At 35.0% G+C, this 26,095-nt stretch overlaps 16 non-coding genes across 16 annotated transcripts; all 16 read right to left on the bottom strand.

Annotated features, from left to right (window-relative positions):
- Nucleotides 1–912: 912 nt before the first annotated feature.
- Nucleotides 913–985, bottom strand: TRNAT-UGU (transfer RNA threonine (anticodon UGU)). Its single transcript has one exon. It is a non-coding gene; the product is annotated as a tRNA-Thr (tRNA).
- Nucleotides 986–2,527: 1,542 nt separating this feature from the next.
- On the bottom strand, nucleotides 2,528–2,600 carry TRNAT-UGU (transfer RNA threonine (anticodon UGU)). The gene has a single exon. It is a non-coding gene; the product is annotated as a tRNA-Thr (tRNA).
- A 1,521-nt stretch (nucleotides 2,601–4,121) lies between these two features.
- On the bottom strand, nucleotides 4,122–4,194 carry TRNAT-UGU (transfer RNA threonine (anticodon UGU)). The gene has a single exon. It is a non-coding gene; the product is annotated as a tRNA-Thr (tRNA).
- A 1,520-nt stretch (nucleotides 4,195–5,714) lies between these two features.
- TRNAT-UGU (transfer RNA threonine (anticodon UGU)) lies at nucleotides 5,715–5,787 on the bottom strand. The gene has a single exon. It is a non-coding gene; the product is annotated as a tRNA-Thr (tRNA).
- A 1,521-nt stretch (nucleotides 5,788–7,308) lies between these two features.
- On the bottom strand, nucleotides 7,309–7,381 carry TRNAT-UGU (transfer RNA threonine (anticodon UGU)). The gene has a single exon. It is a non-coding gene; the product is annotated as a tRNA-Thr (tRNA).
- A 1,520-nt stretch (nucleotides 7,382–8,901) lies between these two features.
- Nucleotides 8,902–8,974, bottom strand: TRNAT-UGU (transfer RNA threonine (anticodon UGU)). Its single transcript has one exon. It is a non-coding gene; the product is annotated as a tRNA-Thr (tRNA).
- Nucleotides 8,975–10,494: 1,520 nt separating this feature from the next.
- Nucleotides 10,495–10,567, bottom strand: TRNAT-UGU (transfer RNA threonine (anticodon UGU)). Its single transcript has one exon. It is a non-coding gene; the product is annotated as a tRNA-Thr (tRNA).
- A 1,532-nt stretch (nucleotides 10,568–12,099) lies between these two features.
- Nucleotides 12,100–12,172, bottom strand: TRNAT-UGU (transfer RNA threonine (anticodon UGU)). The gene has a single exon. It is a non-coding gene; the product is annotated as a tRNA-Thr (tRNA).
- Nucleotides 12,173–13,704: 1,532 nt separating this feature from the next.
- TRNAT-UGU (transfer RNA threonine (anticodon UGU)) lies at nucleotides 13,705–13,777 on the bottom strand. Its single transcript has one exon. It is a non-coding gene; the product is annotated as a tRNA-Thr (tRNA).
- Nucleotides 13,778–15,297: 1,520 nt separating this feature from the next.
- TRNAT-UGU (transfer RNA threonine (anticodon UGU)) lies at nucleotides 15,298–15,370 on the bottom strand. Its single transcript has one exon. It is a non-coding gene; the product is annotated as a tRNA-Thr (tRNA).
- Nucleotides 15,371–16,902: 1,532 nt separating this feature from the next.
- TRNAT-UGU (transfer RNA threonine (anticodon UGU)) lies at nucleotides 16,903–16,975 on the bottom strand. The gene has a single exon. It is a non-coding gene; the product is annotated as a tRNA-Thr (tRNA).
- A 1,533-nt stretch (nucleotides 16,976–18,508) lies between these two features.
- TRNAT-UGU (transfer RNA threonine (anticodon UGU)) lies at nucleotides 18,509–18,581 on the bottom strand. Its single transcript has one exon. It is a non-coding gene; the product is annotated as a tRNA-Thr (tRNA).
- Nucleotides 18,582–20,114: 1,533 nt separating this feature from the next.
- TRNAT-UGU (transfer RNA threonine (anticodon UGU)) lies at nucleotides 20,115–20,187 on the bottom strand. Its single transcript has one exon. It is a non-coding gene; the product is annotated as a tRNA-Thr (tRNA).
- A 1,532-nt stretch (nucleotides 20,188–21,719) lies between these two features.
- Nucleotides 21,720–21,792, bottom strand: TRNAT-UGU (transfer RNA threonine (anticodon UGU)). Its single transcript has one exon. It is a non-coding gene; the product is annotated as a tRNA-Thr (tRNA).
- Nucleotides 21,793–23,324: 1,532 nt separating this feature from the next.
- On the bottom strand, nucleotides 23,325–23,397 carry TRNAT-UGU (transfer RNA threonine (anticodon UGU)). Its single transcript has one exon. It is a non-coding gene; the product is annotated as a tRNA-Thr (tRNA).
- A 1,533-nt stretch (nucleotides 23,398–24,930) lies between these two features.
- On the bottom strand, nucleotides 24,931–25,003 carry TRNAT-UGU (transfer RNA threonine (anticodon UGU)). Its single transcript has one exon. It is a non-coding gene; the product is annotated as a tRNA-Thr (tRNA).
- Between the last annotated feature and the right edge of the window lie 1,092 nt (nucleotides 25,004–26,095).

Below are 26,095 nucleotides of genomic sequence, written 5' to 3' on the forward strand. Positions count from 1 at the left end.
CCTCACTTAAAGATATTGCATAGACTATTTTAACATTGGGAAACACTAGGTCCCAGTGAGATTGGACCTCATGACCCCTGGTTTACGAGACCAGTGCTCTAACCCCTGAGAGATGGAGCCACATAAGTAGCCAGAACTGTGACCAATACGGGGTCTGAATTATGGTGGAAAAGAGTTTTCTTCAAATTTCAGTAATCTTATTGGATATTATTAGTTGTAGCTCATTCTCCAAATATACACTTTTAACAAATGACCACTGCTGAAATGCCTGCTTGGGACATGCAGTTAATAACCTATTAAACAATTTAAAGAAACTTTCAGTTTGCTGTTGTATGTTGAATAGGTGTATATATAAAATTGAGGAAATGTTGGTCATGTTTTCCATGCCTCACAAACCTTGTGCTCCTTAGTCTGGAATGCCTTCAAAATGATATGACAGAATGTCTTTATATTGAGATATTTGTGACCAATAGTGGTCATTACCTTGAGTATGCTTGCATTTGTTCTTTATATATGCTTACATGACCAAAAAAGCCTTCTGGCAGCTACAGTTGTCAATTCAAAACTCTTCTGGATCAACTGATGAAGTTGATTCCTGCACGGTACAATACAATGTATATACCATTGTTGCTATCTTTAAAGTTTAATTATGGAAAAGCTCTTTCTACAGTTTGTAATGATACTGAAAAATTTTGATGGGATTATCAGCATGAACAGAATCAGTACAATAAAATAATTTTAAGACATGGAATTTGCAGATTAGACTGAACATCATAACTCTGTGTACAAATTGAATATCCAAATGTGTGACCAAATTGAAATGGTTCTCCTCACTTAAAGCTCTTGAGCAGACTATTTCAACATTGGGAGCTGCAATTTATATTTTAGCAGCAGTAACAAGAAAGTAGCACTAGGCCCCAGTGAGATTTGAACTCACGACCCCTGGTTTACAAGACCAGTGCTCTAACCCCTGAGCTATGGAGCCTTGCCTTCAGCACTATGTATGTTCATTCTGCTTAGTGATGGAAAAAAATCTTCTGCAAATTTCAAATCTCTGTTATCATTTTATTGTCGCTTTTTGTCCCAATGTAGACTTTTCACAAAAAAATTCTACAAATTTGCAATATCCTTGATTGAGGCATGTAGTATATAACTTTTTCAGAAAATCAAATAAATGCAAAAATTAGCTGTCTTTGCTTGAATTGAATTATATAGAAAATATTGAAAAAGTTGGACATATTTTTAATGGCTCTCCAACTTTGTGTTAGAGTGTCCTGTAGTGAGCTGAAATGATAATACCATGCCTGTCAGCAGAAACAGAACAGGTGTACAACAGGGTGAGAAGTAATAAAAACCACCTAATGTGTGTGTTTTTTTGCTATCATTAAAGTAAAATTATTGGAAAGCTCTTACCATAGTTTCATAATAATAGTGAAAAACTTGTTGGAACTATCAGCATGAACAGAATCGGCCCAATAAAATGCAACAAATATGTTTTAGACATGCTCTTGTAACCAATCAGCAGATTAGACTGAACATCATATGTCTTTGTCCAAATTAACCATCCAAATATGTGACCAAATTGAAATGGTTCTCCTCACTTAAAGATATTGCATAGACTATTTTAACATTGGGAAACACTAGGTCCCAGTGAGATTGGACCTCATGACCCCTGGTTTATGAGACCAGTGCTCTAACCCCTGAGCTATGGAGCCACATAAGTAGCCAGAACTGTGACCAATACGGGGTCTGAATTATGGTGGAAAAGAGTTTTCTTCAAATTTCAGTAATCTTATTGGATATTATTAGTTGTAGCTCATTCTCCAAATATACACTTTTAACAAATGACCACTGCTAAAATGCCTGCTTGCGACATGCAGTTAATAACCTATTAAACAATTTAAAGAAACTTTCAGTTTGCTGCTGTATGTTGAATAGGTGTATATATAAAATTGAGGAAATGTTGGTCATGTTTTCCATGCCTCACAAACCTTGTGCTCCTTAGTCTGGAATGCCTTCAAAATGATATGACAGAATGTCTTTATATTGAGATATTTGTGACCAATAGTGGTCATTACCTTGAGTATGCTTGCATTTGTACTTTATATATGCTTACATGACCAAAAAAGCCTTCTGGCAGCTACAGTTGTCAATTCAAAACTCTTCTGGATCAACTGATGAAGTTGATTCCTGCACGGTACAATACAGATTAATACAATGTATATACCATTGTTGCTATCTTTAAAGTTTAATTATGGAAAAGCTCTTTCTACAGTTTGTAATGATACTGAAAAATTATGATGGGATTATCAGCATGAACAGAATCAGTACAATAAAATAATTTTAAGACATGCTCTTGGAACCAATTTGCAGATTAGACTGAACATCATAACTCTGTGTACAAATTGAATATCCAAATGTGTGACCAAATTGAAATGGTTCTCCTCACTTAAAGCTCTTGAGCAGACTATTTCAACATTGGGAGCTGCAATTTATATTTTAGCAGCAGTAACAAGAAAGTAGCACTAGGCCCCAGTGAGATTTGAACTCACAACCCCTGGTTTACAAGACCAGTGCTCTAACCCCTGAGCTATGGAGCCTTGCCTTCAGCACTATGTATGTTTATTCTGCTTAGTGATGGAAAAAAATCTTCTGCAAATTTCAAATCTCTGTTATCATTTTATTGTCCCTTTTTGTCCCAATGTAGACTTTTCACAAAAAAATTCTACAAATATGCAATATCCTTGATTGAGGCATGTAGTATATAACTTTTTCAGAAAATCAAATAAATGCAAAAATTAGCTGCCTTTGCTTGAATTGAATTATATAGAAAATATTGAAAAAGTTGGACATATTTTTAATGGCTCTCCAACTTTGTGTTAGAGTGTCCTGTAGTGAGCTGAAATGATAATACCATGCCTGTCAGCAGAAACAGAACAGGTGTACAACAGGGTGAGAAGTATTAAAAACCTCCTAATGTGTGTGTTTTTTTGCTATCATTAAAGTAAAATTATTGGAAAGCTCTTACCATAGTTTCATAATAATAGTGAAAAACTTGTTGGAACTATCAGCATGAACAGAATCGGCCCAATAAAATGCAACAAATATGTTTTAGACATGCTCTTGTAACCAATCAGCAGATTAGACTGAACATCATATGTCTTTGTCCAAATTAACCATCCAAATATGTGACCAAATTGAAATGGTTCTCCTCACTTAAAGATATTGCATAGACTATTTTAACATTGGGAAACACTAGGTCCCAGTGAGATTGGACCTCATGACCCCTGGTTTATGAGACCAGTGCTCTAACCCCTGAGCTATGGAGCCACATAAGTAGCCAGAACTGTGACCAATACGGGGTCTGAATTATGGTGGAAAAGAGTTTTCTTCAAATTTCAGTAATCTTATTGGATATTATTAGTTGTAGCTCATTCTCCAAATATACACTTTTAACAAATGACCACTGCTGAAATGCCTGCTTGGGACATGCAGTTAATAACCTATTAAACAATTTAAAGAAACTTTCAGTTTGCTGCTGTATGTTGAATAGGTGTATATATAAAATTGAGGAAATGTTGGTCATGTTTTCATGCCTCACAAACCTTGTGCTCCTTAGTCTGGAATGCCTTCAAAATGATATGACAGAATGTCTTTATATTGAGATATTTGTGACCAATAGTGGTCATTACCTTGAGTATGCTTGCATTTGTACTTTATATATGCTTACATGACCAAAAAAGCCTTCTGGCAGCTACAGTTGTCAATTCAAAACTCTTCTGGATCAACTGATGAAGTTGATTCCTGCATGGTACAATACAATGTATATACCATTGTTGCTATCTTTAAAGTTTAATTATGGAAAAGCTCTTTCTACAGTTTGTAATGATACTGAAAAATTTTGATGGGATTATCAGCATGAACAGAATCAGTACAATAAAATAATTTTAAGACATAGAATTTGCAGATTAGACTGAACATCATAACTCTGTGTACAAATTGAATATCCAAATGTGTGACCAAATTGAAATGGTTCTCCTCACTTAAAGCTCTTGAGCAGACTATTTCAACATTGGGAGCTGCAATTTATATTTTAGCAGCAGTAACAAGAAAGTAGCACTAGGCCCCAGTGAGATTTGAACTCACGACCCCTGGTTTACAAGACCAGTGCTCTAACCCCTGAGCTATGGAGCCTTGCCTTCAGCATGATGTATGTTCATTCTGCTTAGTGATGGAAAAAAATCTTCTGCAAATTTCAAATCTCTGTTATCATTTTATTGTCGCTTTTTGTCCCAATGTAGACTTTTTACAAAAAAATTCTACAAATTTGCAATATCCTTGATTGAGGCATGTAGTATATAACTTTTTCAGAAAATCAAATAAATGCAAAAATTAGCTGTCTTTGCTTGAATTGAATTATATAGAAAATATTGAAAAAGTTGGACATATTTTTAATGGCTCTCCAACTTTGTGTTAGAGTGTCCTGTAGTGAGCTGAAATGATAATACCATGCCTGTCAGCAGAAACAGAACAGGTGTACAACAGGGTGAGAAGTATTAAAAACCTCCTAATGTGTGTGTTTTTTTGCTATCATTAAAGTAAAATTATTGGAAAGCTCTTACCATAGTTTCATAATAATAGTGAAAAACTTGTTGGAACTATCAGCATGAACAGAATCGGCCCAATAAAATGCAACAAATATGTTTTAGACATGCTCTTGTAACCAATCAGCAGATTAGACTGAACATCATATGTCTTTGTCCAAATTAACCATCCAAATTGAAATGGTTCTCCTCACTTAAAGATATTGCATAGACTATTTTAACATTGGGAAACACTAGGTCCCAGTGAGATTGGACCTCATGACCCCTGGTTTACGAGACCAGTGCTCTAACCCCTGAGCTATGGAGCCACATAAGTAGCCAGAACTGTGACCAATACGGGGTCTGAATTATGGTGGAAAAGAGTTTTCTTCAAATTTCAGTAATCTTATTGGATATTATTAGTTGTAGCTCATTCTCCAAATATACACTTTTAACAAATGACCACTGCTGAAATGCCTGCTTGGGACATGCAGTTAATAACCTATTAAACAATTTAAAGAAACTTTCAGTTTGCTGTTGTATGTTGAATAGGTGTATATATAAAATTGAGGAAATGTTGGTCATGTTTTCCATGCCTCACAAACCTTGTGCTCCTTAGTCTGGAATGCCTTCAAAATGATATGACAGAATGTCTTTATATTGAGATATTTGTGACCAATAGTGGTCATTACCTTGAGTATGCTTGCATTTGTTCTTTATATATGCTTACATGACCAAAAAAGCCTTCTGGCAGCTACAGTTGTCAATTCAAAACTCTTCTGGATCAACTGATGAAGTTGATTCCTGCACGGTACAATACAATGTATATACCATTGTTGCTATCTTTAAAGTTTAATTATGGAAAAGCTCTTTCTACAGTTTGTAATGATACTGAAAAATTATGATGGGATTATCAGCATGAACAGAGTCAATACAATAAAATAATTTTAAGACATGCTCTTGGAACCAATTTGCAGATTAGACTGAACATCATAACTCTGTGTACAAATTGAATATCCAAATGTGTGACCAAATTGAAATGGTTCTCCTCACTTAAAGCTCTTGAGCAGACTATTTCAACATTGGGAGCTGCAATTTATATTTTAGCAGCAGTAACAAGAAAATAGCACTAGGCCCCAGTGAGATTTGAACTCACGACCCCTGGTTTACAAGACCAGTGCTCTAACCCCTGAGCTATGGAGCCTTGCCTTCAGCATGATGTATGTTCATTCTGCTTAGTGATGGAAAAAAATCTTCTGCAAATTTCAAATCTCTGTTATCATTTTATTGTCGCTTTTTGTCCCAATGTAGACTTTTTACAAAAAAATTCTACAAATTTGCAATATCCTTGATTGAGGCATGTAGTATATAACTTTTTCAGAAAATCAAATAAATGCAAAAATTAGCTGTCTTTGCTTGAATTGAATTATATAGAAAATATTGAAAAAGTTGGACATATTTTTAATGGCTCTCCAACTTTGTGTTAGAGTGTCCTGTAGTGAGCTGAAATGATAATACCATGCCTGTCAGCAGAAACAGAACAGGTGTACAACAGGGTGAGAAGTATTAAAAACCTCCTAATGTGTGTGTTTTTTTGCTATCATTAAAGTAAAATTATTGGAAAGCTCTTACCATAGTTTCATAATAATAGTGAAAAACTTGTTGGAACTATCAGCATGAACAGAATCGGCCCAATAAAATGCAACAAATATGTTTTAGACATGCTCTTGTAACCAATCAGCAGATTAGACTGAACATCATATGTCTTTGTCCAAATTAACCATCCAAATATGTGACCAAATTGAAATGGTTCTCCTCACTTAAAGATATTGCATAGACTATTTTAACATTGGGAAACACTAGGTCCCAGTGAGATTGGACCTCATGACCCCTGGTTTATGAGACCAGTGCTCTAACCCCTGAGCTATGGAGCCACATAAGTAGCCAGAACTGTGACCAATACGGGGTCTGAATTATGGTGGAAAAGAGTTTTCTTCAAATTTCAGTAATCTTATTGGATATTATTAGTTGTAGCTCATTCTCCAAATATACACTTTTAACAAATGACCACTGCTGAAATGCCTGCTTGGGACATGCAGTTAATAACCTATTAAACAATTTAAAGAAACTTTCAGTTTGCTGCTGTATGTTGAATAGGTGTATATATAAAATTGAGGAAATGTTGGTCATGTTTTCATGCCTCACAAACCTTGTGCTCCTTAGTCTGGAATGCCTTCAAAATGATATGACAGAATGTCTTTATATTGAGATATTTGTGACCAATAGTGGTCATTACCTTGAGTATGCTTGCATTTGTACTTTATATATGCTTACATGACCAAAAAAGCCTTCTGGCAGCTACAGTTGTCAATTCAAAACTCTTCTGGATCAACTGATGAAGTTGATTCCTGCATGGTACAATACAATGTATATACCATTGTTGCTATCTTTAAAGTTTAATTATGGAAAAGCTCTTTCTACAGTTTGTAATGATACTGAAAAATTTTGATGGGATTATCAGCATGAACAGAATCAGTACAATAAAATAATTTTAAGACATAGAATTTGCAGATTAGACTGAACATCATAACTCTGTGTACAAATTGAATATCCAAATGTGTGACCAAATTGAAATGGTTCTCCTCACTTAAAGCTCTTGAGCAGACTATTTCAACATTGGGAGCTGCAATTTATATTTTAGCAGCAGTAACAAGAAAGTAGCACTAGGCCCCAGTGAGATTTGAACTCACGACCCCTGGTTTACAAGACCAGTGCTCTAACCCCTGAGCTATGGAGCCTTGCCTTCAGCATGATGTATGTTCATTCTGCTTAGTGATGGAAAAAAATCTTCTGCAAATTTCAAATCTCTGTTATCATTTTATTGTCGCTTTTTGTCCCAATGTAGACTTTTTACAAAAAAATTCTACAAATTTGCAATATCCTTGATTGAGGCATGTAGTATATAACTTTTTCAGAAAATCAAATAAATGCAAAAATTAGCTGTCTTTGCTTGAATTGAATTATATAGAAAATATTGAAAAAGTTGGACATATTTTTAATGGCTCTCCAACTTTGTGTTAGAGTGTCCTGTAGTGAGCTGAAATGATAATACCATGCCTGTCAGCAGAAACAGAACAGGTGTACAACAGGGTGAGAAGTATTAAAAACCTCCTAATGTGTGTGTTTTTTTGCTATCATTAAAGTAAAATTATTGGAAAGCTCTTACCATAGTTTCATAATAATAGTGAAAAACTTGTTGGAACTATCAGCATGAACAGAATCGGCCCAATAAAATGCAACAAATATGTTTTAGACATGCTCTTGTAACCAATCAGCAGATTAGACTGAACATCATATGTCTTTGTCCAAATTAACCATCCAAATTGAAATGGTTCTCCTCACTTAAAGATATTGCATAGACTATTTTAACATTGGGAAACACTAGGTCCCAGTGAGATTGGACCTCATGACCCCTGGTTTACGAGACCAGTGCTCTAACCCCTGAGCTATGGAGCCACATAAGTAGCCAGAACTGTGACCAATACGGGGTCTGAATTATGGTGGAAAAGAGTTTTCTTCAAATTTCAGTAATCTTATTGGATATTATTAGTTGTAGCTCATTCTCCAAATATACACTTTTAACAAATGACCACTGCTGAAATGCCTGCTTGGGACATGCAGTTAATAACCTATTAAACAATTTAAAGAAACTTTCAGTTTGCTGTTGTATGTTGAATAGGTGTATATATAAAATTGAGGAAATGTTGGTCATGTTTTCCATGCCTCACAAACCTTGTGCTCCTTAGTCTGGAATGCCTTCAAAATGATATGACAGAATGTCTTTATATTGAGATATTTGTGACCAATAGTGGTCATTACCTTGAGTATGCTTGCATTTGTTCTTTATATATGCTTACATGACCAAAAAAGCCTTCTGGCAGCTACAGTTGTCAATTCAAAACTCTTCTGGATCAACTGATGAAGTTGATTCCTGCACGGTACAATACAATGTATATACCATTGTTGCTATCTTTAAAGTTTAATTATGGAAAAGCTCTTTCTACAGTTTGTAATGATACTGAAAAATTATGATGGGATTATCAGCATGAACAGAGTCAATACAATAAAATAATTTTAAGACATGCTCTTGGAACCAATTTGCAGATTAGACTGAACATCATAACTCTGTGTACAAATTGAATATCCAAATGTGTGACCAAATTGAAATGGTTCTCCTCACTTAAAGCTCTTGAGCAGACTATTTCAACATTGGGAGCTGCAATTTATATTTTAGCAGCAGTAACAAGAAAGTAGCACTAGGCCCCAGTGAGATTTGAACTCACGACCCCTGGTTTACAAGACCAGTGCTCTAACCCCTGAGCTATGGAGCCTTGCCTTCAGCACTATGTATGTTCATTCTGCTTAGTGATGGAAAAAAAACTTCTGCAAATTTCAAATCTCTGTTATCATTTTATTGTCGCTTTTTGTCCCAATGTAGACTTTTCACAAAAAAATTCTACAAATTTGCAATATCCTTGATTGAGGCATGTAGTATATAACTTTTTCAGAAAATCAAATAAATGCAAAAATTAGCTGTCTTTGCTTGAATTGAATTATATAGAAAATATTGAAAAAGTTGGACATATTTTTAATGGCTCTCCAACTTTGTGTTAGAGTGTCCTGTAGTGAGCTGAAATGATAATACCATGCCTGTCAGCAGAAACAGAACAGGTGTACAACAGGGTGAGAAGTATTAAAAACCTCCTAATGTGTGTGTTTTTTTGCTATCATTAAAGTAAAATTATTGTAAAGCTCTTACCATAGTTTCATAATAATAGTGAAAAACTTGTTGGAACTATCAGCATGAACAGAATCGGCCCAATAAAATGCAACAAATATGTTTTAGACATGCTCTTGTAACCAATCAGCAGATTAGACTGAACATCATATGTCTTTGTCCAAATTAACCATCCAAATTGAAATGGTTCTCCTCACTTAAAGATATTGCATAGACTATTTTAACATTGGGAAACACTAGGTCCCAGTGAGATTGGACCTCATGACCCCTGGTTTACGAGACCAGTGCTCTAACCCCTGAGCTATGGAGCCACATAAGTAGCCAGAACTGTGACCAATACGGGGTCTGAATTATGGTGGAAAAGAGTTTTCTTCAAATTTCAGTAATCTTATTGGATATTATTAGTTGTAGCTCACTCTCCAAATATACACTTTTAACAAATGACCACTGCTGAAATGCCTGCTTGGGACATGCAGTTAATAACCTATTAAACAATTTAAAGAAACTTTCAGTTTGCTGTTGTATGTTGAATAGGTGTATATATAAAATTGAGGAAATGTTGGTCATGTTTTCCATGCCTCACAAACCTTGTGCTCCTTAGTCTGGAATGCCTTCAAAATGATATGACAGAATGTCTTTATATTGAGATATTTGTGACCAATAGTGGTCATTACCTTGAGTATGCTTGCATTTGTTCTTTATATATGCTTACATGACCAAAAAAGCCTTCTGGCAGCTACAGTTGTCAATTCAAAACTCTTCTGGATCAACTGATGAAGTTGATTCCTGCACGGTACAATACAATGTATATACCATTGTTGCTATCTTTAAAGTTTAATTATGGAAAAGCTCTTTCTACAGTTTGTAATGATACTGAAAAATTCTGATGGGATTATCAGCATGAACAGAGTCAATACAATAAAATAATTTTAAGACATGCTCTTGGAACCAATTTGCAGATTAGACTGAACATCATAACTCTGTGTACAAATTGAATATCCAAATGTGTGACCAAATTGAAATGGTTCTCCTCACTTAAAGCTCTTGAGTAAACTATTTCAACATTGGGAGCTGCAATTTATATTTTAGCAGCAGTAACAAGAAAGTAGCACTAGGCCCCAGTGAGATTTGAACTCACGACCCCTGGTTTACAAGACCAGTGCTCTAACCGCTGAGATATGGAGCCTTGCCTTCAGCACTATGTATGTTCATTCTGCTTAGTGATGGAAAAAAATCTTCTGCAAATTTCAAATCTCTGTTATCATTTTATTGTCGCTTTTTGTCCCAATGTAGACTTTTCACAAAAAAATTCTACAAATTTGCAATATCCTTGATTGAGGCATGTAGTATATAACTTTTTCAGAAAATCAAATAAATGCAAAAATTAGCTGTCTTTGCTTGAATTGAATTATATAGAAAATATTGAAAAAGTTGGACATATTTTTAATGGCTCTCCAACTTTGTGTTAGAGTGTCCTGTAGTGAGCTGAAATGATAATACCATGCCTGTCAGCAGAAACAGAACAGGTGTACAACAGGGTGAGAAGTATTAAAAACCTCCTAATGTGTGTGTTTTTTTGCTATCATTAAAGTAAAATTATTGGAAAGCTCTTACCATAGTTTCATAATAATAGTGAAAAACTTGTTGGAACTATCAGCATGAACAGAATCGGCCCAATAAAATGCAACAAATATGTTTTAGACATGCTCTTGTAACCAATCAGCAGATTAGACTGAACATCATATGTCTTTGTCCAAATTAACCATCCAAATATGTGACCAAATTGAAATGGTTCTCCTCACTTAAAGATATTGCATAGACTATTTTAACATTGGGAAACACTAGGTCCCAGTGAGATTGGACCTCATGACCCCTGGTTTACGAGACCAGTGCTCTAACCCCTGAGCTATGGAGCCACATAAGTAGCAAGAACTGTGACCAATACGGGGTCTGAATTATGGTGGAAAAGAGTTTTCTTCAAATTTCAGTAATCTTATTGGATATTATTAGTTGTAGCTCATTCTCCAAATATACACTTTTAACAAATGACCACTGCTGAAATGCCTGCTTGGGACATGCAGTTAATAACCTATTAAACAATTTAAAGAAACTTTCAGTTTGCTGTTGTATGTTGAATAGGTGTATATATAAAATTGAGGAAATGTTGGTCATGTTTTCCATGCCTCACAAACCTTGTGCTCCTTAGTCTGGAATGCCTTCAAAATGATATGACAGAATGTCTTTATATTGAGATATTTGTGACCAATAGTGGTCATTACCTTGAGTATGCTTGCATTTGTTCTTTATATATGCTTACATGACCAAAAAAGCCTTCTGGCAGCTACAGTTGTCAATTCAAAACTCTTCTGGATCAACTGATGAAGTTGATTCCTGCACGGTACAATACAATGTATATACCATTGTTGCTATCTTTAAAGTTTAATTATGGAAAAGCTCTTTCTACAGTTTGTAATGATACTGAAAAATTATGATGGGATTATCAGCATGAACAGAGTCAATACAATAAAATAATTTTAAGACATGCTCTTGGAACCAATTTGCAGATTAGACTGAACATCATAACTCTGTGTACAAATTGAATATCCAAATGTGTGACCAAATTGAAATGGTTCTCCTCACTTAAAGCTCTTGAGCAGACTATTTCAACATTGGGAGCTGCAATTTATATTTTAGCAGCAGTAACAAGAAAGTAGCACTAGGCCCCAGTGAGATTTGAACTCACGACCCCTGGTTTACAAGACCAGTGCTCTAACCCCTGAGCTATGGAGCCTTGCCTTCAGCACTATGTATGTTCAATCTGCTTAGTGATGGAAAAAAATCTTCTGCAAATTTCAAATCTCTGTTATCATTTAATTGTCGCTTTTTGTCCCAATGTAGACTTTTCACAAAAAAATTCTACAAATTTGCAATATCCTTGATTGAGGCATGTAGTATATAACTTTTTCAGAAAATCAAATAAATGCAAAAATTAGCTGTATTTGCTTGAATTGAATTATATAGAAAATATTGAAAAAGTTGGACATATTTTTAATGGCTCTCCAACTTTGTGTTAGAGTGTCCTGTAGTGAGCTGAAATGATAATACCATGCCTGTCAGCAGAAACAGAACAGGTGTACAACAGGGTGAGAAGTATTAAAAACCTCCTAATGTGTGTTTTTTTTTGCTATCATTAAAGTAAAATTATTCTAAAGCTCTTACCATAGTTTCATAATAATAGTGAAAAACTTGTTGGAACTATCAGCATGAACAGAATCGGCCCAATAAAATGCAACAAATATGTTTTAGACATGCTCTTGTAACCAATCAGCAGATTAGACTGAACATCATATGTCTTTGTCCAAATTAACCATCCAAATATGTGACCAAATTGAAATGGTTCTCCTCACTTAAAGATATTGCATAGACTATTTTAACATTGGGAAACACTAGGTCCCAGTGAGATTGGACCTCATGACCCCTGGTTTACGAGACCAGTGCTCTAACCCCTGAGCTATGGAGCCACATAAGTAGCAAGAACTGTGACCAATACGGGGTCTGAATTATGGTGGAAAAGAGTTTTCTTCAAATTTCAGTAATCTTATTGGATATTATTAGTTGTAGCTCATTCTCCAAATATACACTTTTAACAAATGACCACTGCTGAAATGCCTGCTTGGGACATGCAGTTAATAACCTATTAAACAATTTAAAGAAACTTTCAGTTTGCTGTTGTATGTTGAATAGGTGTATATATAAAATTGAGGAAATGTTGGTCATGTTTTCCATGCCTCACAAACCTTGTGCTCCTTAGTCTGGAATGCCTTCAAAATGATATGACAGAATGTCTTTATATTGAGATATTTGTGACCAATAGTGGTCATTACCTTGAGTATGCTTGCATTTGTTCTTTATATATGCTTACATGACCAAAAAAGCCTTCTGGCAGCTACAGTTGTCAATTCAAAACTCTTCTGGATCAACTGATGAAGTTGATTCCTGCACGGTACAATACAATGTATATACCATTGTTGCTATCTTTAAAGTTTAATTATGGAAAAGCTCTTTCTACAGTTTGTAATGATACTGAAAAATTATGATGGGATTATCAGCATGAACAGAGTCAATACAATAAAATAATTTTAAGACATGCTCTTGGAACCAATTTGCAGATTAGACTGAACATCATAACTCTGTGTACAAATTGAATATCCAAATGTGTGACCAAATTGAAATGGTTCTCCTCACTTAAAGCTCTTGAGCAGACTATTTCAACATTGGGAGCTGCAATTTATATTTTAGCAGCAGTAACAAGAAAGTAGCACTAGGCCCCAGTGAGATTTGAACTCACGACCCCTGGTTTACAAGACCAGTGCTCTAACCCCTGAGCTATGGAGCCTTGCCTTCAGCACTATGTATGTTCAATCTGCTTAGTGATGGAAAAAAATCTTCTGCAAATTTCAAATCTCTGTTATCATTTAATTGTCGCTTTTTGTCCCAATGTAGACTTTTCACAAAAAAATTCTACAAATTTGCAATATCCTTGATTGAGGCATGTAGTATATAACTTTTTCAGAAAATCAAATAAATGCAAAAATTAGCTGTATTTGCTTGAATTGAATTATATAGAAAATATTGAAAAAGTTGGACATATTTTTAATGGCTCTCCAACTTTGTGTTAGAGTGTCCTGTAGTGAGCTGAAATGATAATACCATGCCTGTCAGCAGAAACAGAACAGGTGTACAACAGGGTGAGAAGTATTAAAAACCTCCTAATGTGTGTGTTTTTTTGCTATCATTAAAGTAAAATTATTGGAAAGCTCTTACCATAGTTTCATAATAATAGTGAAAAACTTGTTGGAACTATCAGCATGAACAGAATCGGCCCAATAAAATGCAACAAATATGTTTTAGACATGCTCTTGTAACCAATCAGCAGATTAGACTGAACATCATATGTCTTTGTCCAAATTAACCATCCAAATTGAAATGGTTCTCCTCACTTAAAGATATTGCATAGACTATTTTAACATTGGGAAACACTAGGTCCCAGTGAGATTGGACCTCATGACCCCTGGTTTACGAGACCAGTGCTCTAACCCCTGAGCTATGGAGCCACATAAGTAGCCAGAACTGTGACCAATACGGGGTCTGAATTATGGTGGAAAAGAGTTTTCTTCAAATTTCAGTAATCTTATTGGATATTATTAGTTGTAGCTCATTCTCCAAATATACACTTTTAACAAATGACCACTGCTGAAATGCCTGCTTGGGACATGCAGTTAATAACCTATTAAACAATTTAAAGAAACTTTCAGTTTGCTGTTGTATGTTGAATAGGTGTATATATAAAATTGAGGAAATGTTGGTCATGTTTTCCATGCCTCACAAACCTTGTGCTCCTTAGTCTGGAATGCCTTCAAAATGATATGACAGAATGTCTTTATATTGAGATATTTGTGACCAATAGTGGTCATTACCTTGAGTATGCTTGCATTTGTTCTTTATATATGCTTACATGACCAAAAAAGCCTTCTGGCAGCTACAGTTGTCAATTCAAAACTCTTCTGGATCAACTGATGAAGTTGATTCCTGCACGGTACAATACAATGTATATACCATTGTTGCTATCTTTAAAGTTTAATTATGGAAAAGCTCTTTCTACAGTTTGTAATGATACTGAAAAATTATGATGGGATTATCAGCATGAACAGAGTCAATACAATAAAATAATTTTAAGACATGCTCTTGGAACCAATTTGCAGATTAGACTGAACATCATAACTCTGTGTACAAATTGAATATCCAAATGTGTGACCAAATTGAAATGGTTCTCCTCACTTAAAGCTCTTGAGCAGACTATTTCAACATTGGGAGCTGCAATTTATATTTTAGCAGCAGTAACAAGAAAGTAGCACTAGGCCCCAGTGAGATTTGAACTCACGACCCCTGGTTTACAAGACCAGTGCTCTAACCCCTGAGATATGGAGCCTTGCCTTCAGCACTATGTATGTTCATTCTGCTTAGTGATGGAAAAAAATCTTCTGCAAATTTCAAATCTCTGTTATCATTTTATTGTCGCTTTTTGTCCCAATGTAGACTTTTCACAAAAAAATTCTACAAATTTACAATATCCTTGATTGAGGCATGTAGTATATAACTTTTTCAGAAAATCAAATAAATGCAAAAATTAGCTGTCTTTGCTTGAATTGAATTATATAGAAAATATTGAAAAAGTTGGACATATTTTTAATGGCTCTCCAACTTTGTGTTAGAGTGTCCTGTAGTGAGCTGAAATGATAATACCATGCCTGTCAGCAGAAACAGAACAGGTGTACAACAGGGTGAGAAGTATTAAAAACCTCCTAATGTGTGTTTTTTTTTGCTATCATTAAAGTAAAATTATTCTAAAGCTCTTACCATAGTTTCATAATAATAGTGAAAAACTTGTTGGAACTATCAGCATGAACAGAATCGGCCCAATAAAATGCAACAAATATGTTTTAGACATGCTCTTGTAACCAATCAGCAGATTAGACTGAACATCATATGTCTTTGTCCAAATTAACCATCCAAATATGTGACCAAATTGAAATGGTTCTCCTCACTTAAAGATATTGCATAGACTATTTTAACATTGGGAAACACTAGGTCCCAGTGAGATTGGACCTCATGACCCCTGGTTTACGAGACCAGTGCTCTAACCCCTGAGCTATGGAGCCACATAAGTAGCCAGAACTGTGACCAATACGGGGTCTGAATTATTGTGGAAAAGAGTTTTCTTCAAATTTCAATAATCTTATTGGATATTATTAGTTGTAGCTCATTCTCCAAATATACACTTTTAACAAATGACCACTGCTGGAATGCCTGCTTGGGACATGCAGTTAATAACCTATTAAACAATTTAAAGAAACTTTCAGTTTGCTGTTGTATGTTGAATAGGTGTATATATAAAATTGAGGAAATGTTGGTCATGTTTTCCATGCCTCACAAACCTTGTGCTCCTTAGTCTGGAATGCCTTCAAAATGATATGACAGAATGTCTTTATATTGAGATATTTGTGACCAATAGTGGTCATTACCTTGAGTATGCTTGCATTTGTTCTTTATATATGCTTACATGACCAAAAAAGCCTTCTGGCAGCTACAGTTGTCAATTCAAAACTCTTCTGGATCAACTGATGAAGTTGATTCCTGCCCGGTACAATACAATGTATATACCATTGTTGCTATCTTTAAAGTTTAATTATGGAAAAGCTCTTTCTACAGTTTGTAATGATACTGAAAAATTCTGATGGGATTATCAGCATGAACAGAGTCAATACAATAAAATAATTTTAAGACATGCTCTTGGAACCAATTTGCAGATTAGACTGAACATCATAACTCTGTGTACAAATTGAATATCCAAATGTGTGACCAAATTGAAATGGTTCTCCTCACTTAAAGCTCTTGAGTAGACTATTTCAACATTGGGAGCTGCAATTTATATTTTAGCAGCAGTAACAAGAAAGTAGCACTAGGCCCCAGTGAGATTTGAACTCACGACCCCTGGTTTACAAGACCAGTGCTCTAACCGCTGAGATATGGAGCCATGCCTTCATGCACTATGTATGTTCATTCTGCTTAGTGATGGAAAAAAATCTTCTGCAAATTTCAAATCTCTGTTATCATTTTATTGTCGCTTTTTGTCCCAATGTAGACTTTTCACAAAAAAATTCTACAAATTTGCAATATCCTTGATTGAGGCATGTAGTATATAACTTTTTCAGAAAATCAAATAAATGCAAAAATTAGCTGTCTTTGCTTGAATTGAATTATATAGAAAATATTGAAAAAGTTGGACATATTTTTAATGGCTCTCCAACTTTGTGTTAGAGTGTCCTGTAGTGAGCTGAAATGATAATACCATGCCTGTCAGCAGAAACAGAACAGGTGTACAACAGGGTGAGAAGTATTAAAAACCTCCTAATGTGTGTGTTTTTTTGCTATCATTAAAGTAAAATTATTCTAAAGCTCTTACCATAGTTTCATAATAATAGTGAAAAACTTGTTGGAACTATCAGCATGAACAGAATCGGCCCAATAAAATGCAACAAATATGTTTTAGACATGCTCTTGTAACCAATCAGCAGATTAGACTGAACATCATATGTCTTTGTCCAAATTAACCATCCAAATATGTGACCAAATTGAAATGGTTCTCCTCACTTAAAGATATTGCATAGACTATTTTAACATTGGGAAACACTAGGTCCCAGTGAGATTGGACCTCATGACCCCTGGTTTACGAGACCAGTGCTCTAACCCCTGAGCTATGGAGCCACATAAGTAGCCAGAACTGTGACCAATACGGGGTCTGAATTATTGTGGAAAAGAGTTTTCTTCAAATTTCAATAATCTTATTGGATATTATTAGTTGTAGCTCATTCTCCAAATATACACTTTTAACAAATGACCACTGCTGGAATGCCTGCTTGGGACATGCAGTTAATAACCTATTAAACAATTTAAAGAAACTTTCAGTTTGCTGTTGTATGTTGAATAGGTGTATATATAAAATTGAGGAAATGTTGGTCATGTTTTCCATGCCTCACAAACCTTGTGCTCCTTAGTCTGGAATGCCTTCAAAATGATATGACAGAATGTCTTTATATTGAGATATTTGTGACCAATAGTGGTCATTACCTTGAGTATGCTTGCATTTGTTCTTTATATATGCTTACATGACCAAAAAAGCCTTCTGGCAGCTACAGTTGTCAATTCAAAACTCTTCTGGATCAACTGATGAAGTTGATTCCTGCACGGTACAATACAATGTATATACCATTGTTGCTATCTTTAAAGTTTAATTATGGAAAAGCTCTTTCTACAGTTTGTAATGATACTGAAAAATTATGATGGGATTATCAGCATGAACAGAGTCAATACAATAAAATCATTTTAAGACATGCTCTTGGAACCAATTTGCAGATTAGACTGAACATCATAACTCTGTGTACAAATTGAATATCCAAATGTGTGACCAAATTGAAATGGTTCTCCTCACTTAAAGCTCTTGAGCAGACTATTTCAACATTGGGAGCTGCAATTTATATTTTAGCAGCAGTAACAAGAAAGTAGCACTAGGCCCCAGTGAGATTTGAACTCACGACCCCTGGTTTACAAGACCAGTGCTCTAACCCCTGAGCTATGGAGCCTTGCCTTCAGCACTATGTATGTTCATTCTGCTTAGTGATGGAAAAAAATCTTCTGCAAATTTCAAATCTCTGTTATCATTTTATTGTCGCTTTTTGTCCCAATGTAGACTTTTCACAAAAAAAATTCTACAAATTTGCAATATCCTTGATTGAGGCATGTAGTATATAACTTTTTCAGAAAATCAAATAAATGCAAAAATTAGCTGTCTTTGCTTGAATTGAATTATATAGAAAATATTGAAAAAGTTGGACATATTTTTAATGGCTCTCCAACTTTGTGTTAGAGTGTCCTGTAGTGAGCTGAAATGATAATACCATGCCTGTCAGCAGAAACAGAACAGGTGTACAACAGGGTGAGAAGTATTAAAAACCTCCTAATGTGTGTGTTTTTTTGCTATCATTAAAGTAAAATTATTGGAAAGCTCTTACCATAGTTTCATAATAATAGTGAAAAACTTGTTGGAACTATCAGCATGAACAGAATCGGCCCAATAAAATGCAACAAATATGTTTTAGACATGCTCTTGTAACCAATCAGCAGATTAGACTGAACATCATATGTCTTTGTCCAAATTAACCATCCAAATATGTGACCAAATTGAAATGGTTCTCCTCACTTAAAGATATTGCATAGACTATTTTAACATTGGGAAACACTAGGTCCCAGTGAGATTGGACCTCATGACCCCTGGTTTACGAGACCAGTGCTCTAACCCCTGAGCTATGGAGCCACATAAGTAGCCAGACCTGTGACCAATACGGGGTCTGAATTATTGTGGAAAAGAGTTTTCTTCAAATTTCAATAATCTTATTGGATATTATTAGTTGTAGCTCATTCTCCAAATATACACTTTTAACAAATGACCACTGCTGGAATGCCTGCTTGGGACATGCAGTTAATAACCTATTAAACAATTTAAAGAAACTTTCAGTTTGCTGTTGTATGTTGAATAGGTGTATATATAAAATTGAGGAAATGTTGGTCATGTTTTCCATGCCTCACAAACCTTGTGCTCCTTAGTCTGGAATGCCTTCAAAATGATATGACAGAATGTCTTTATATTGAGATATTTGTGACCAATAGTGGTCATTACCTTGAGTATGCTTGCATTTGTTCTTTATATATGCTTACATGACCAAAAAAGCCTTCTGGCAGCTACAGTTGTCAATTCAAAACTCTTCTGGATCAACTGATGAAGTTGATTCCTGCACGGTACAATACAATGTATATACCATTGTTGCTATCTTTAAAGTTTAATTATGGAAAAGCTCTTTCTACAGTTTGTAATGATACTGAAAAATTATGATGGGATTATCAGCATGAACAGAGTCAATACAATAAAATAATTTTAAGACATGCTCTTGGAACCAATTTGCAGATTAGACTGAACATCATAACTCTGTGTACAAATTGAATATCCAAATGTGTGACCAAATTGAAATGGTTCTCCTCACTTAAAGCTCTTGAGCAGACTATTTCAACATTGGGAGCTGCAATTTATATTTTAGCAGCAGTAACAAGAAAGCAGCACTAGGCCCCAGTGAGATTTGAACTCACGACCCCTGGTTTACAAGACCAGTGCTCTAACCCCTGAGCTATGGAGCCTTGCCTTCAGCACTATGTATGTTCATTCTGCTTAGTGATGGAAAAAAATCTTCTGCAAATTTCAAATCTCTGTTATCATTTTATTGTCGCTTTTTGTCCCAATGTAGACTTTTCACAAAAAAATTCTACAAATTTGCAATATCCTTGATTGAGGCATGTAGTATATAACTTTTTCAGAAAATCAAATAAATGCAAAAATTAGCTGTCTTTGCTTGAATTGAATTATATAGAAAATATTGAAAAAGTTGGACATATTTTTAATGGCTCTCCAACTTTGTGTTAGAGTGTCCTGTAGTGAGCTGAAATGATAATACCATGCCTGTCAGCAGAAACAGAACAGGTGTACAACAGGGTGAGAAGTATTAAAAACCTCCTAATGTGTGTGTTTTTTTGCTATCATTAAAGTAAAATTATTGGAAAGCTCTTACCATAGTTTCATAATAATAGTGAAAAACTTGTTGGAACTATCAGCATGAACAGAATCGGCCCAATAAAATGCAACAAATATGTTTTAGACATGCTCTTGTAACCAATCAGCAGATTAGACTGAACATCATATGTCTTTGTCCAAATTAACCATCCAAATATGTGACCAAATTGAAATGGTTCTCCTCACTTAAAGATATTGCATAGACTATTTTAACATTGGGAAACACTAGGTCCCAGTGAGATTGGACCTCATGACCCCTGGTTTACGAGACCAGTGCTCTAACCCCTGAGCTATGGAGCCACATAAGTAGCCAGAACTGTGACCAATACGGGGTCTGAATTATGGTGGAAAAGAGTTTTCTTCAAATTTCAGTAATCTTATTGGATATTATTAGTTGTAGCTCATTCTCCAAATATACACTTTTAACAAATGACCACTGCTGAAATGCCTGCTTGGGACATGCAGTTAATAACCTATTAAACAATTTAAAGAAACTTTCAGTTTGCTGTTGTATGTTGAATAGGTGTATATATAAAATTGAGGAAATGTTGGTCATGTTTTCCATGCCTCACAAACCTTGTGCTCCTTAGTCTGGAATGCCTTCAAAATGATATGACAGAATGTCTTTATATTGAGATATTTGTGACCAATAGTGGTCATTACCTTGAGTATGCTTGCATTTGTTCTTTATATATGCTTACATGACCAAAAAAGCCTTCTGGCAGCTACAGTTGTCAATTCAAAACTCTTCTGGATCAACTGATGAAGTTGATTCCTGCACGGTACAATACAATGTATATACCATTGTTGCTATCTTTAAAGTTTAATTATGGAAAAGCTCTTTCTACAGTTTGTAATGATACTGAAAAATTATGATGGGATTATCAGCATGAACAGAGTCAATACAATAAAATAATTTTAAGACATGCTCTTGGAACCAATTTGCAGATTAGACTGAACATCATAACTCTGTGTACAAATTGAATATCCAAATGTGTGACCAAATTGAAATGGTTCTCCTCACTTAAAGCTCTTGAGCAGACTATTTCAACATTGGGAGCTGCAATTTATATTTTAGCAGCAGTAACAAGAAAGTAGCACTAGGCCCCAGTGAGATTTGAACTCACGACCCCTGGTTTACAAGACCAGTGCTCTAACCCCTGAGATATGGAGCCTTGCCTTCAGCACTATGTATGTTCATTCTGCTTAGTGATGGAAAAAAATCTTCTGCAAATTTCAAATCTCTGTTATCATTTTATTGTCGCTTTTTGTCCCAATGTAGACTTTTCACAAAAAAATTCTACAAATTTACAATATCCTTGATTGAGGCATGTAGTATATAACTTTTTCAGAAAATCAAATAAATGCAAAAATTAGCTGTCTTTGCTTGAATTGAATTATATAGAAAATATTGAAAAAGTTGGACATATTTTTAATGGCTCTCCAACTTTGTGTTAGAGTGTCCTGTAGTGAGCTGAAATGATAATACCATGCCTGTCAGCAGAAACAGAACAGGTGTACAACAGGGTGAGAAGTATTAAAAACCTCCTAATGTGTGTTTTTTTTTGCTATCATTAAAGTAAAATTATTCTAAAGCTCTTACCATAGTTTCATAATAATAGTGAAAAACTTGTTGGAACTATCAGCATGAACAGAATCGGCCCAATAAAATGCAACAAATATGTTTTAGACATGCTCTTGTAACCAATCAGCAGATTAGACTGAACATCATATGTCTTTGTCCAAATTAACCATCCAAATATGTGACCAAATTGAAATGGTTCTCCTCACTTAAAGATATTGCATAGACTATTTTAACATTGGGAAACACTAGGTCCCAGTGAGATTGGACCTCATGACCCCTGGTATACGAGACCAGTGCTCTAACCCCTGAGCTATGGAGCCACATAAGTAGCCAGAACTGTGACCAATACGGGGTCTGAATTATTGTGGAAAAGAGTTTTCTTCAAATTTCAGTAATCTTATTGGATATTATTAGTTGTAGCTCATTCTCCAAATATACACTTTTAACAAATGACCACTGCTGAAATGCCTGCTTGGGACATGCAGTTAATAACCTATTAAACAATTTAAAGAAACTTTCAGTTTGCTGTTGTATGTTGAATAGGTGTATATATAAAATTGAGGAAATGTTGGTCATGTTTTCCATGCCTCACAAACCTTGTGCTCCTTAGTCTGGAATGCCTTCAAAATGATATGACAGAATGTCTTTATATTGAGATATTTGTGACCAATAGTGGTCATTACCTTGAGTATGCTTGCATTTGTTCTTTATATATGCTTACATGACCAAAAAAGCCTTCTGGCAGCTACAGTTGTCAATTCAAAACTCTTCTGGATCAACTGATGAAGTTGATTCCTGCACGGTACAATACAATGTATATACCATTGTTGCTATCTTTAAAGTTTAATTATGGAAAAGCTCTTTCTACAGTTTGTAATGATACTGAAAAATTATGATGGGATTATCAGCATGAACAGAGTCAATACAATAAAATAATTTTAAGACATGCTCTTGGAACCAATTTGCAGATTAGACTGAACATCATAACTCTGTGTACAAATTGAATATCCAAATGTGTGACCAAATTGAAATGGTTCTCCTCACTTAAAGCTCTTGAGCAGACTATTTCAACATTGGGAGCTGCAATTTATATTTTAGCAGCAGTAACAAGAAAGTAGCACTAGGCCCCAGTGAGATTTGAACTCACGACCCCTGGTTTACAAGACCAGTGCTCTAACCGCTGAGATATGGAGCCTTGCCTTCAGCACTATGTATGTTCATTCTGCTTAGTGATGGAAAAAAATCTTCTGCAAATTTCAAATCTCTGTTATCATTTTATTGTCGCTTTTTGTCCCAATGTAGACTTTTCACAAAAAAATTCTACAAATTTGCAATATCCTTGATTGAGGCATGTAGTATATAACTTTTTCAGAAAATCAAATAAATGCAAAAATTAGCTGTCTTTGCTTGAATTGAATTATATAAAAAATATTGAAAAAAGTTGGACATATTTTTAATGGCTCTCCAACTTTGTGTTAGAGTGTCCTGTAGTGAGCTGAAATGATAATACCATGCCTGTCAGCAGAAACAGAACAGGTGTACAACAGGGTGAGAAGTATTAAAAACCTCCTAATGTGTGTGTTTTTTTGCTATCATTAAAGTAAAATTATTCTAAAGCTCTTACCATAGTTTCATAATAATAGTGAAAAACTTGTTGGAACTATCAGCATGAACAGAATCGGCCCAATAAAATGCAACAAATATGTTTTAGACATGCTCTTGTAACCAATCAGCAGATTAGACTGAACATCATATGTCTTTGTCCAAATTAACCATCCAAATATGTGACCAAATTGAAATGGTTTTCCTCACTTAAAGATATTGCATAGACTATTTTAACATTGGGAAACACTAGGTCCCAGTGAGATTGGACCTCATGACCCCTGGTTTACGAGACCAGTGCTCTAACCCCTGAGCTATGGAGCCACATAAGTAGCCAGAACTGTGACCAATACGGGGTCTGAATTATTGTGGAAAAGAGTTTTCTTCAAATTTCAATAATCTTATTGGATATTATTAGTTGTAGCTCATTCTCCAAATATACACTTTTAACAAATGACCACTGCTGGAATGCCTGCTTGGGACATGCAGTTAATAACCTATTAAACAATTTAAAGAAACTTTCAGTTTGCTGTTGTATGTTGAATAGGTGTATATATAAAATTGAGGAAATGTTGGTCATGTTTTCCGTGCCTCACAAACCTTGTGCTCCTTAGTCTGGAATGCCTTCAAAATGATATGACAGAATGTCTTTATATTGAGATATTTGTGACCAATAGTGGTCATTACCTTGAGTATGCTTGCATTTGTTCTTTATATATGCTTACATGACCAAAAAAGCCTTCTGGCAGCTACAGTTGTCAATTCAAAACTCTTCTGGATCAACTGATGAAGTTGATTCCTGCACGGTACAATACAATGTATATACCATTGTTGCTATCTTTAAAGTTTAATTATGGAAAAGCTCTTTCTACAGTTTGTAATGATACTGAAAAATTATGATGGGATTATCAGCATGAACAGAGTCAATACAATAAAATAATTTTAAGACATGCTCTTGGAACCAATTTGCAGATTAGACTGAACATCATAACTCTGTGTACAAATTGAATATCCAAATGTGTGACCAAATTGAAATGGTTCTCCTCACTTAAAGCTCTTGAGCAGACTATTTCAACATTGGGAGCTGCAATTTATATTTTAGCAGCAGTAACAAGAAAGTAGCACTAGGCCCCAGTGAGATTTGAACTCACGACCCCTGGTTTACAAGACCAGTGCTCTAACCCCTGAGCTATGGAGCCTTGCCTTCAGCACTATGTATGTTCATTCTGCTTAGTGATGGAAAAAAATCTTCTGCAAATTTCAAATCTCTGTTATCATTTTATTGTCGCTTTTTGTCCCAATGTAGACTTTTCACAAAAAAAATTCTACAAATTTGCAATATCCTTGATTGAGGCATGTAGTATATAACTTTTTCAGAAAATCAAATAAATGCAAAAATTAGCTGTCTTTGCTTGAATTGAATTATATAGAAAATATTGAAAAAGTTGGACATATTTTTAATGGCTCTCCAACTTTGTGTTAGAGTGTCCTGTAGTGAGCTGAAATGATAATACCATGCCTGTCAGCAGAAACAGAACAGGTGTACAACAGGGTGAGAAGTATTAAAAACCTCCTAATGTGTGTGTTTTTTTGCTATCATTAAAGTAAAATTATTGGAAAGCTCTTACCATAGTTTCATAATAATAGTGAAAAACTTGTTGGAACTATCAGCATGAACAGAATCGGCCCAATAAAATGCAACAAATATGTTTTAGACATGCTCTTGTAACCAATCAGCAGATTAGACTGAACATCATATGTCTTTGTCCAAATTAACCATCCAAATATGTGACCAAATTGAAATGGTTCTCCTCACTTAAAGATATTGCATAGACTATTTTAACATTGGGAAACACTAGGTCCCAGTGAGATTGGACCTCATGACCCCTGGTTTACGAGACCAGTGCTCTAACCCCTGAGCTATGGAGCCACATAAGTAGCCAGACCTGTGACCAATACGGGGTCTGAATTATTGTGGAAAAGAGTTTTCTTCAAATTTCAATAATCTTATTGGATATTATTAGTTGTAGCTCATTCTCCAAATATACACTTTTAACAAATGACCACTGCTGGAATGCCTGCTTGGGACATGCAGTTAATAACCTATTAAACAATTTAAAGAAACTTTCAGTTTGCTGTTGTATGTTGAATAGGTGTATATATAAAATTGAGGAAATGTTGGTCATGTTTTCCATGCCTCACAAACCTTGTGCTCCTTAGTCTGGAATGCCTTCAAAATGATATGACAGAATGTCTTTATATTGAGATATTTGTGACCAATAGTGGTCATT

This window comes from Pseudophryne corroboree, chromosome 11, assembly GCF_028390025.1.
Source record: "Pseudophryne corroboree isolate aPseCor3 chromosome 11, aPseCor3.hap2, whole genome shotgun sequence".
In the NCBI taxonomy this organism is placed as follows: Eukaryota; Metazoa; Chordata; class Amphibia; order Anura; family Myobatrachidae; genus Pseudophryne; species Pseudophryne corroboree.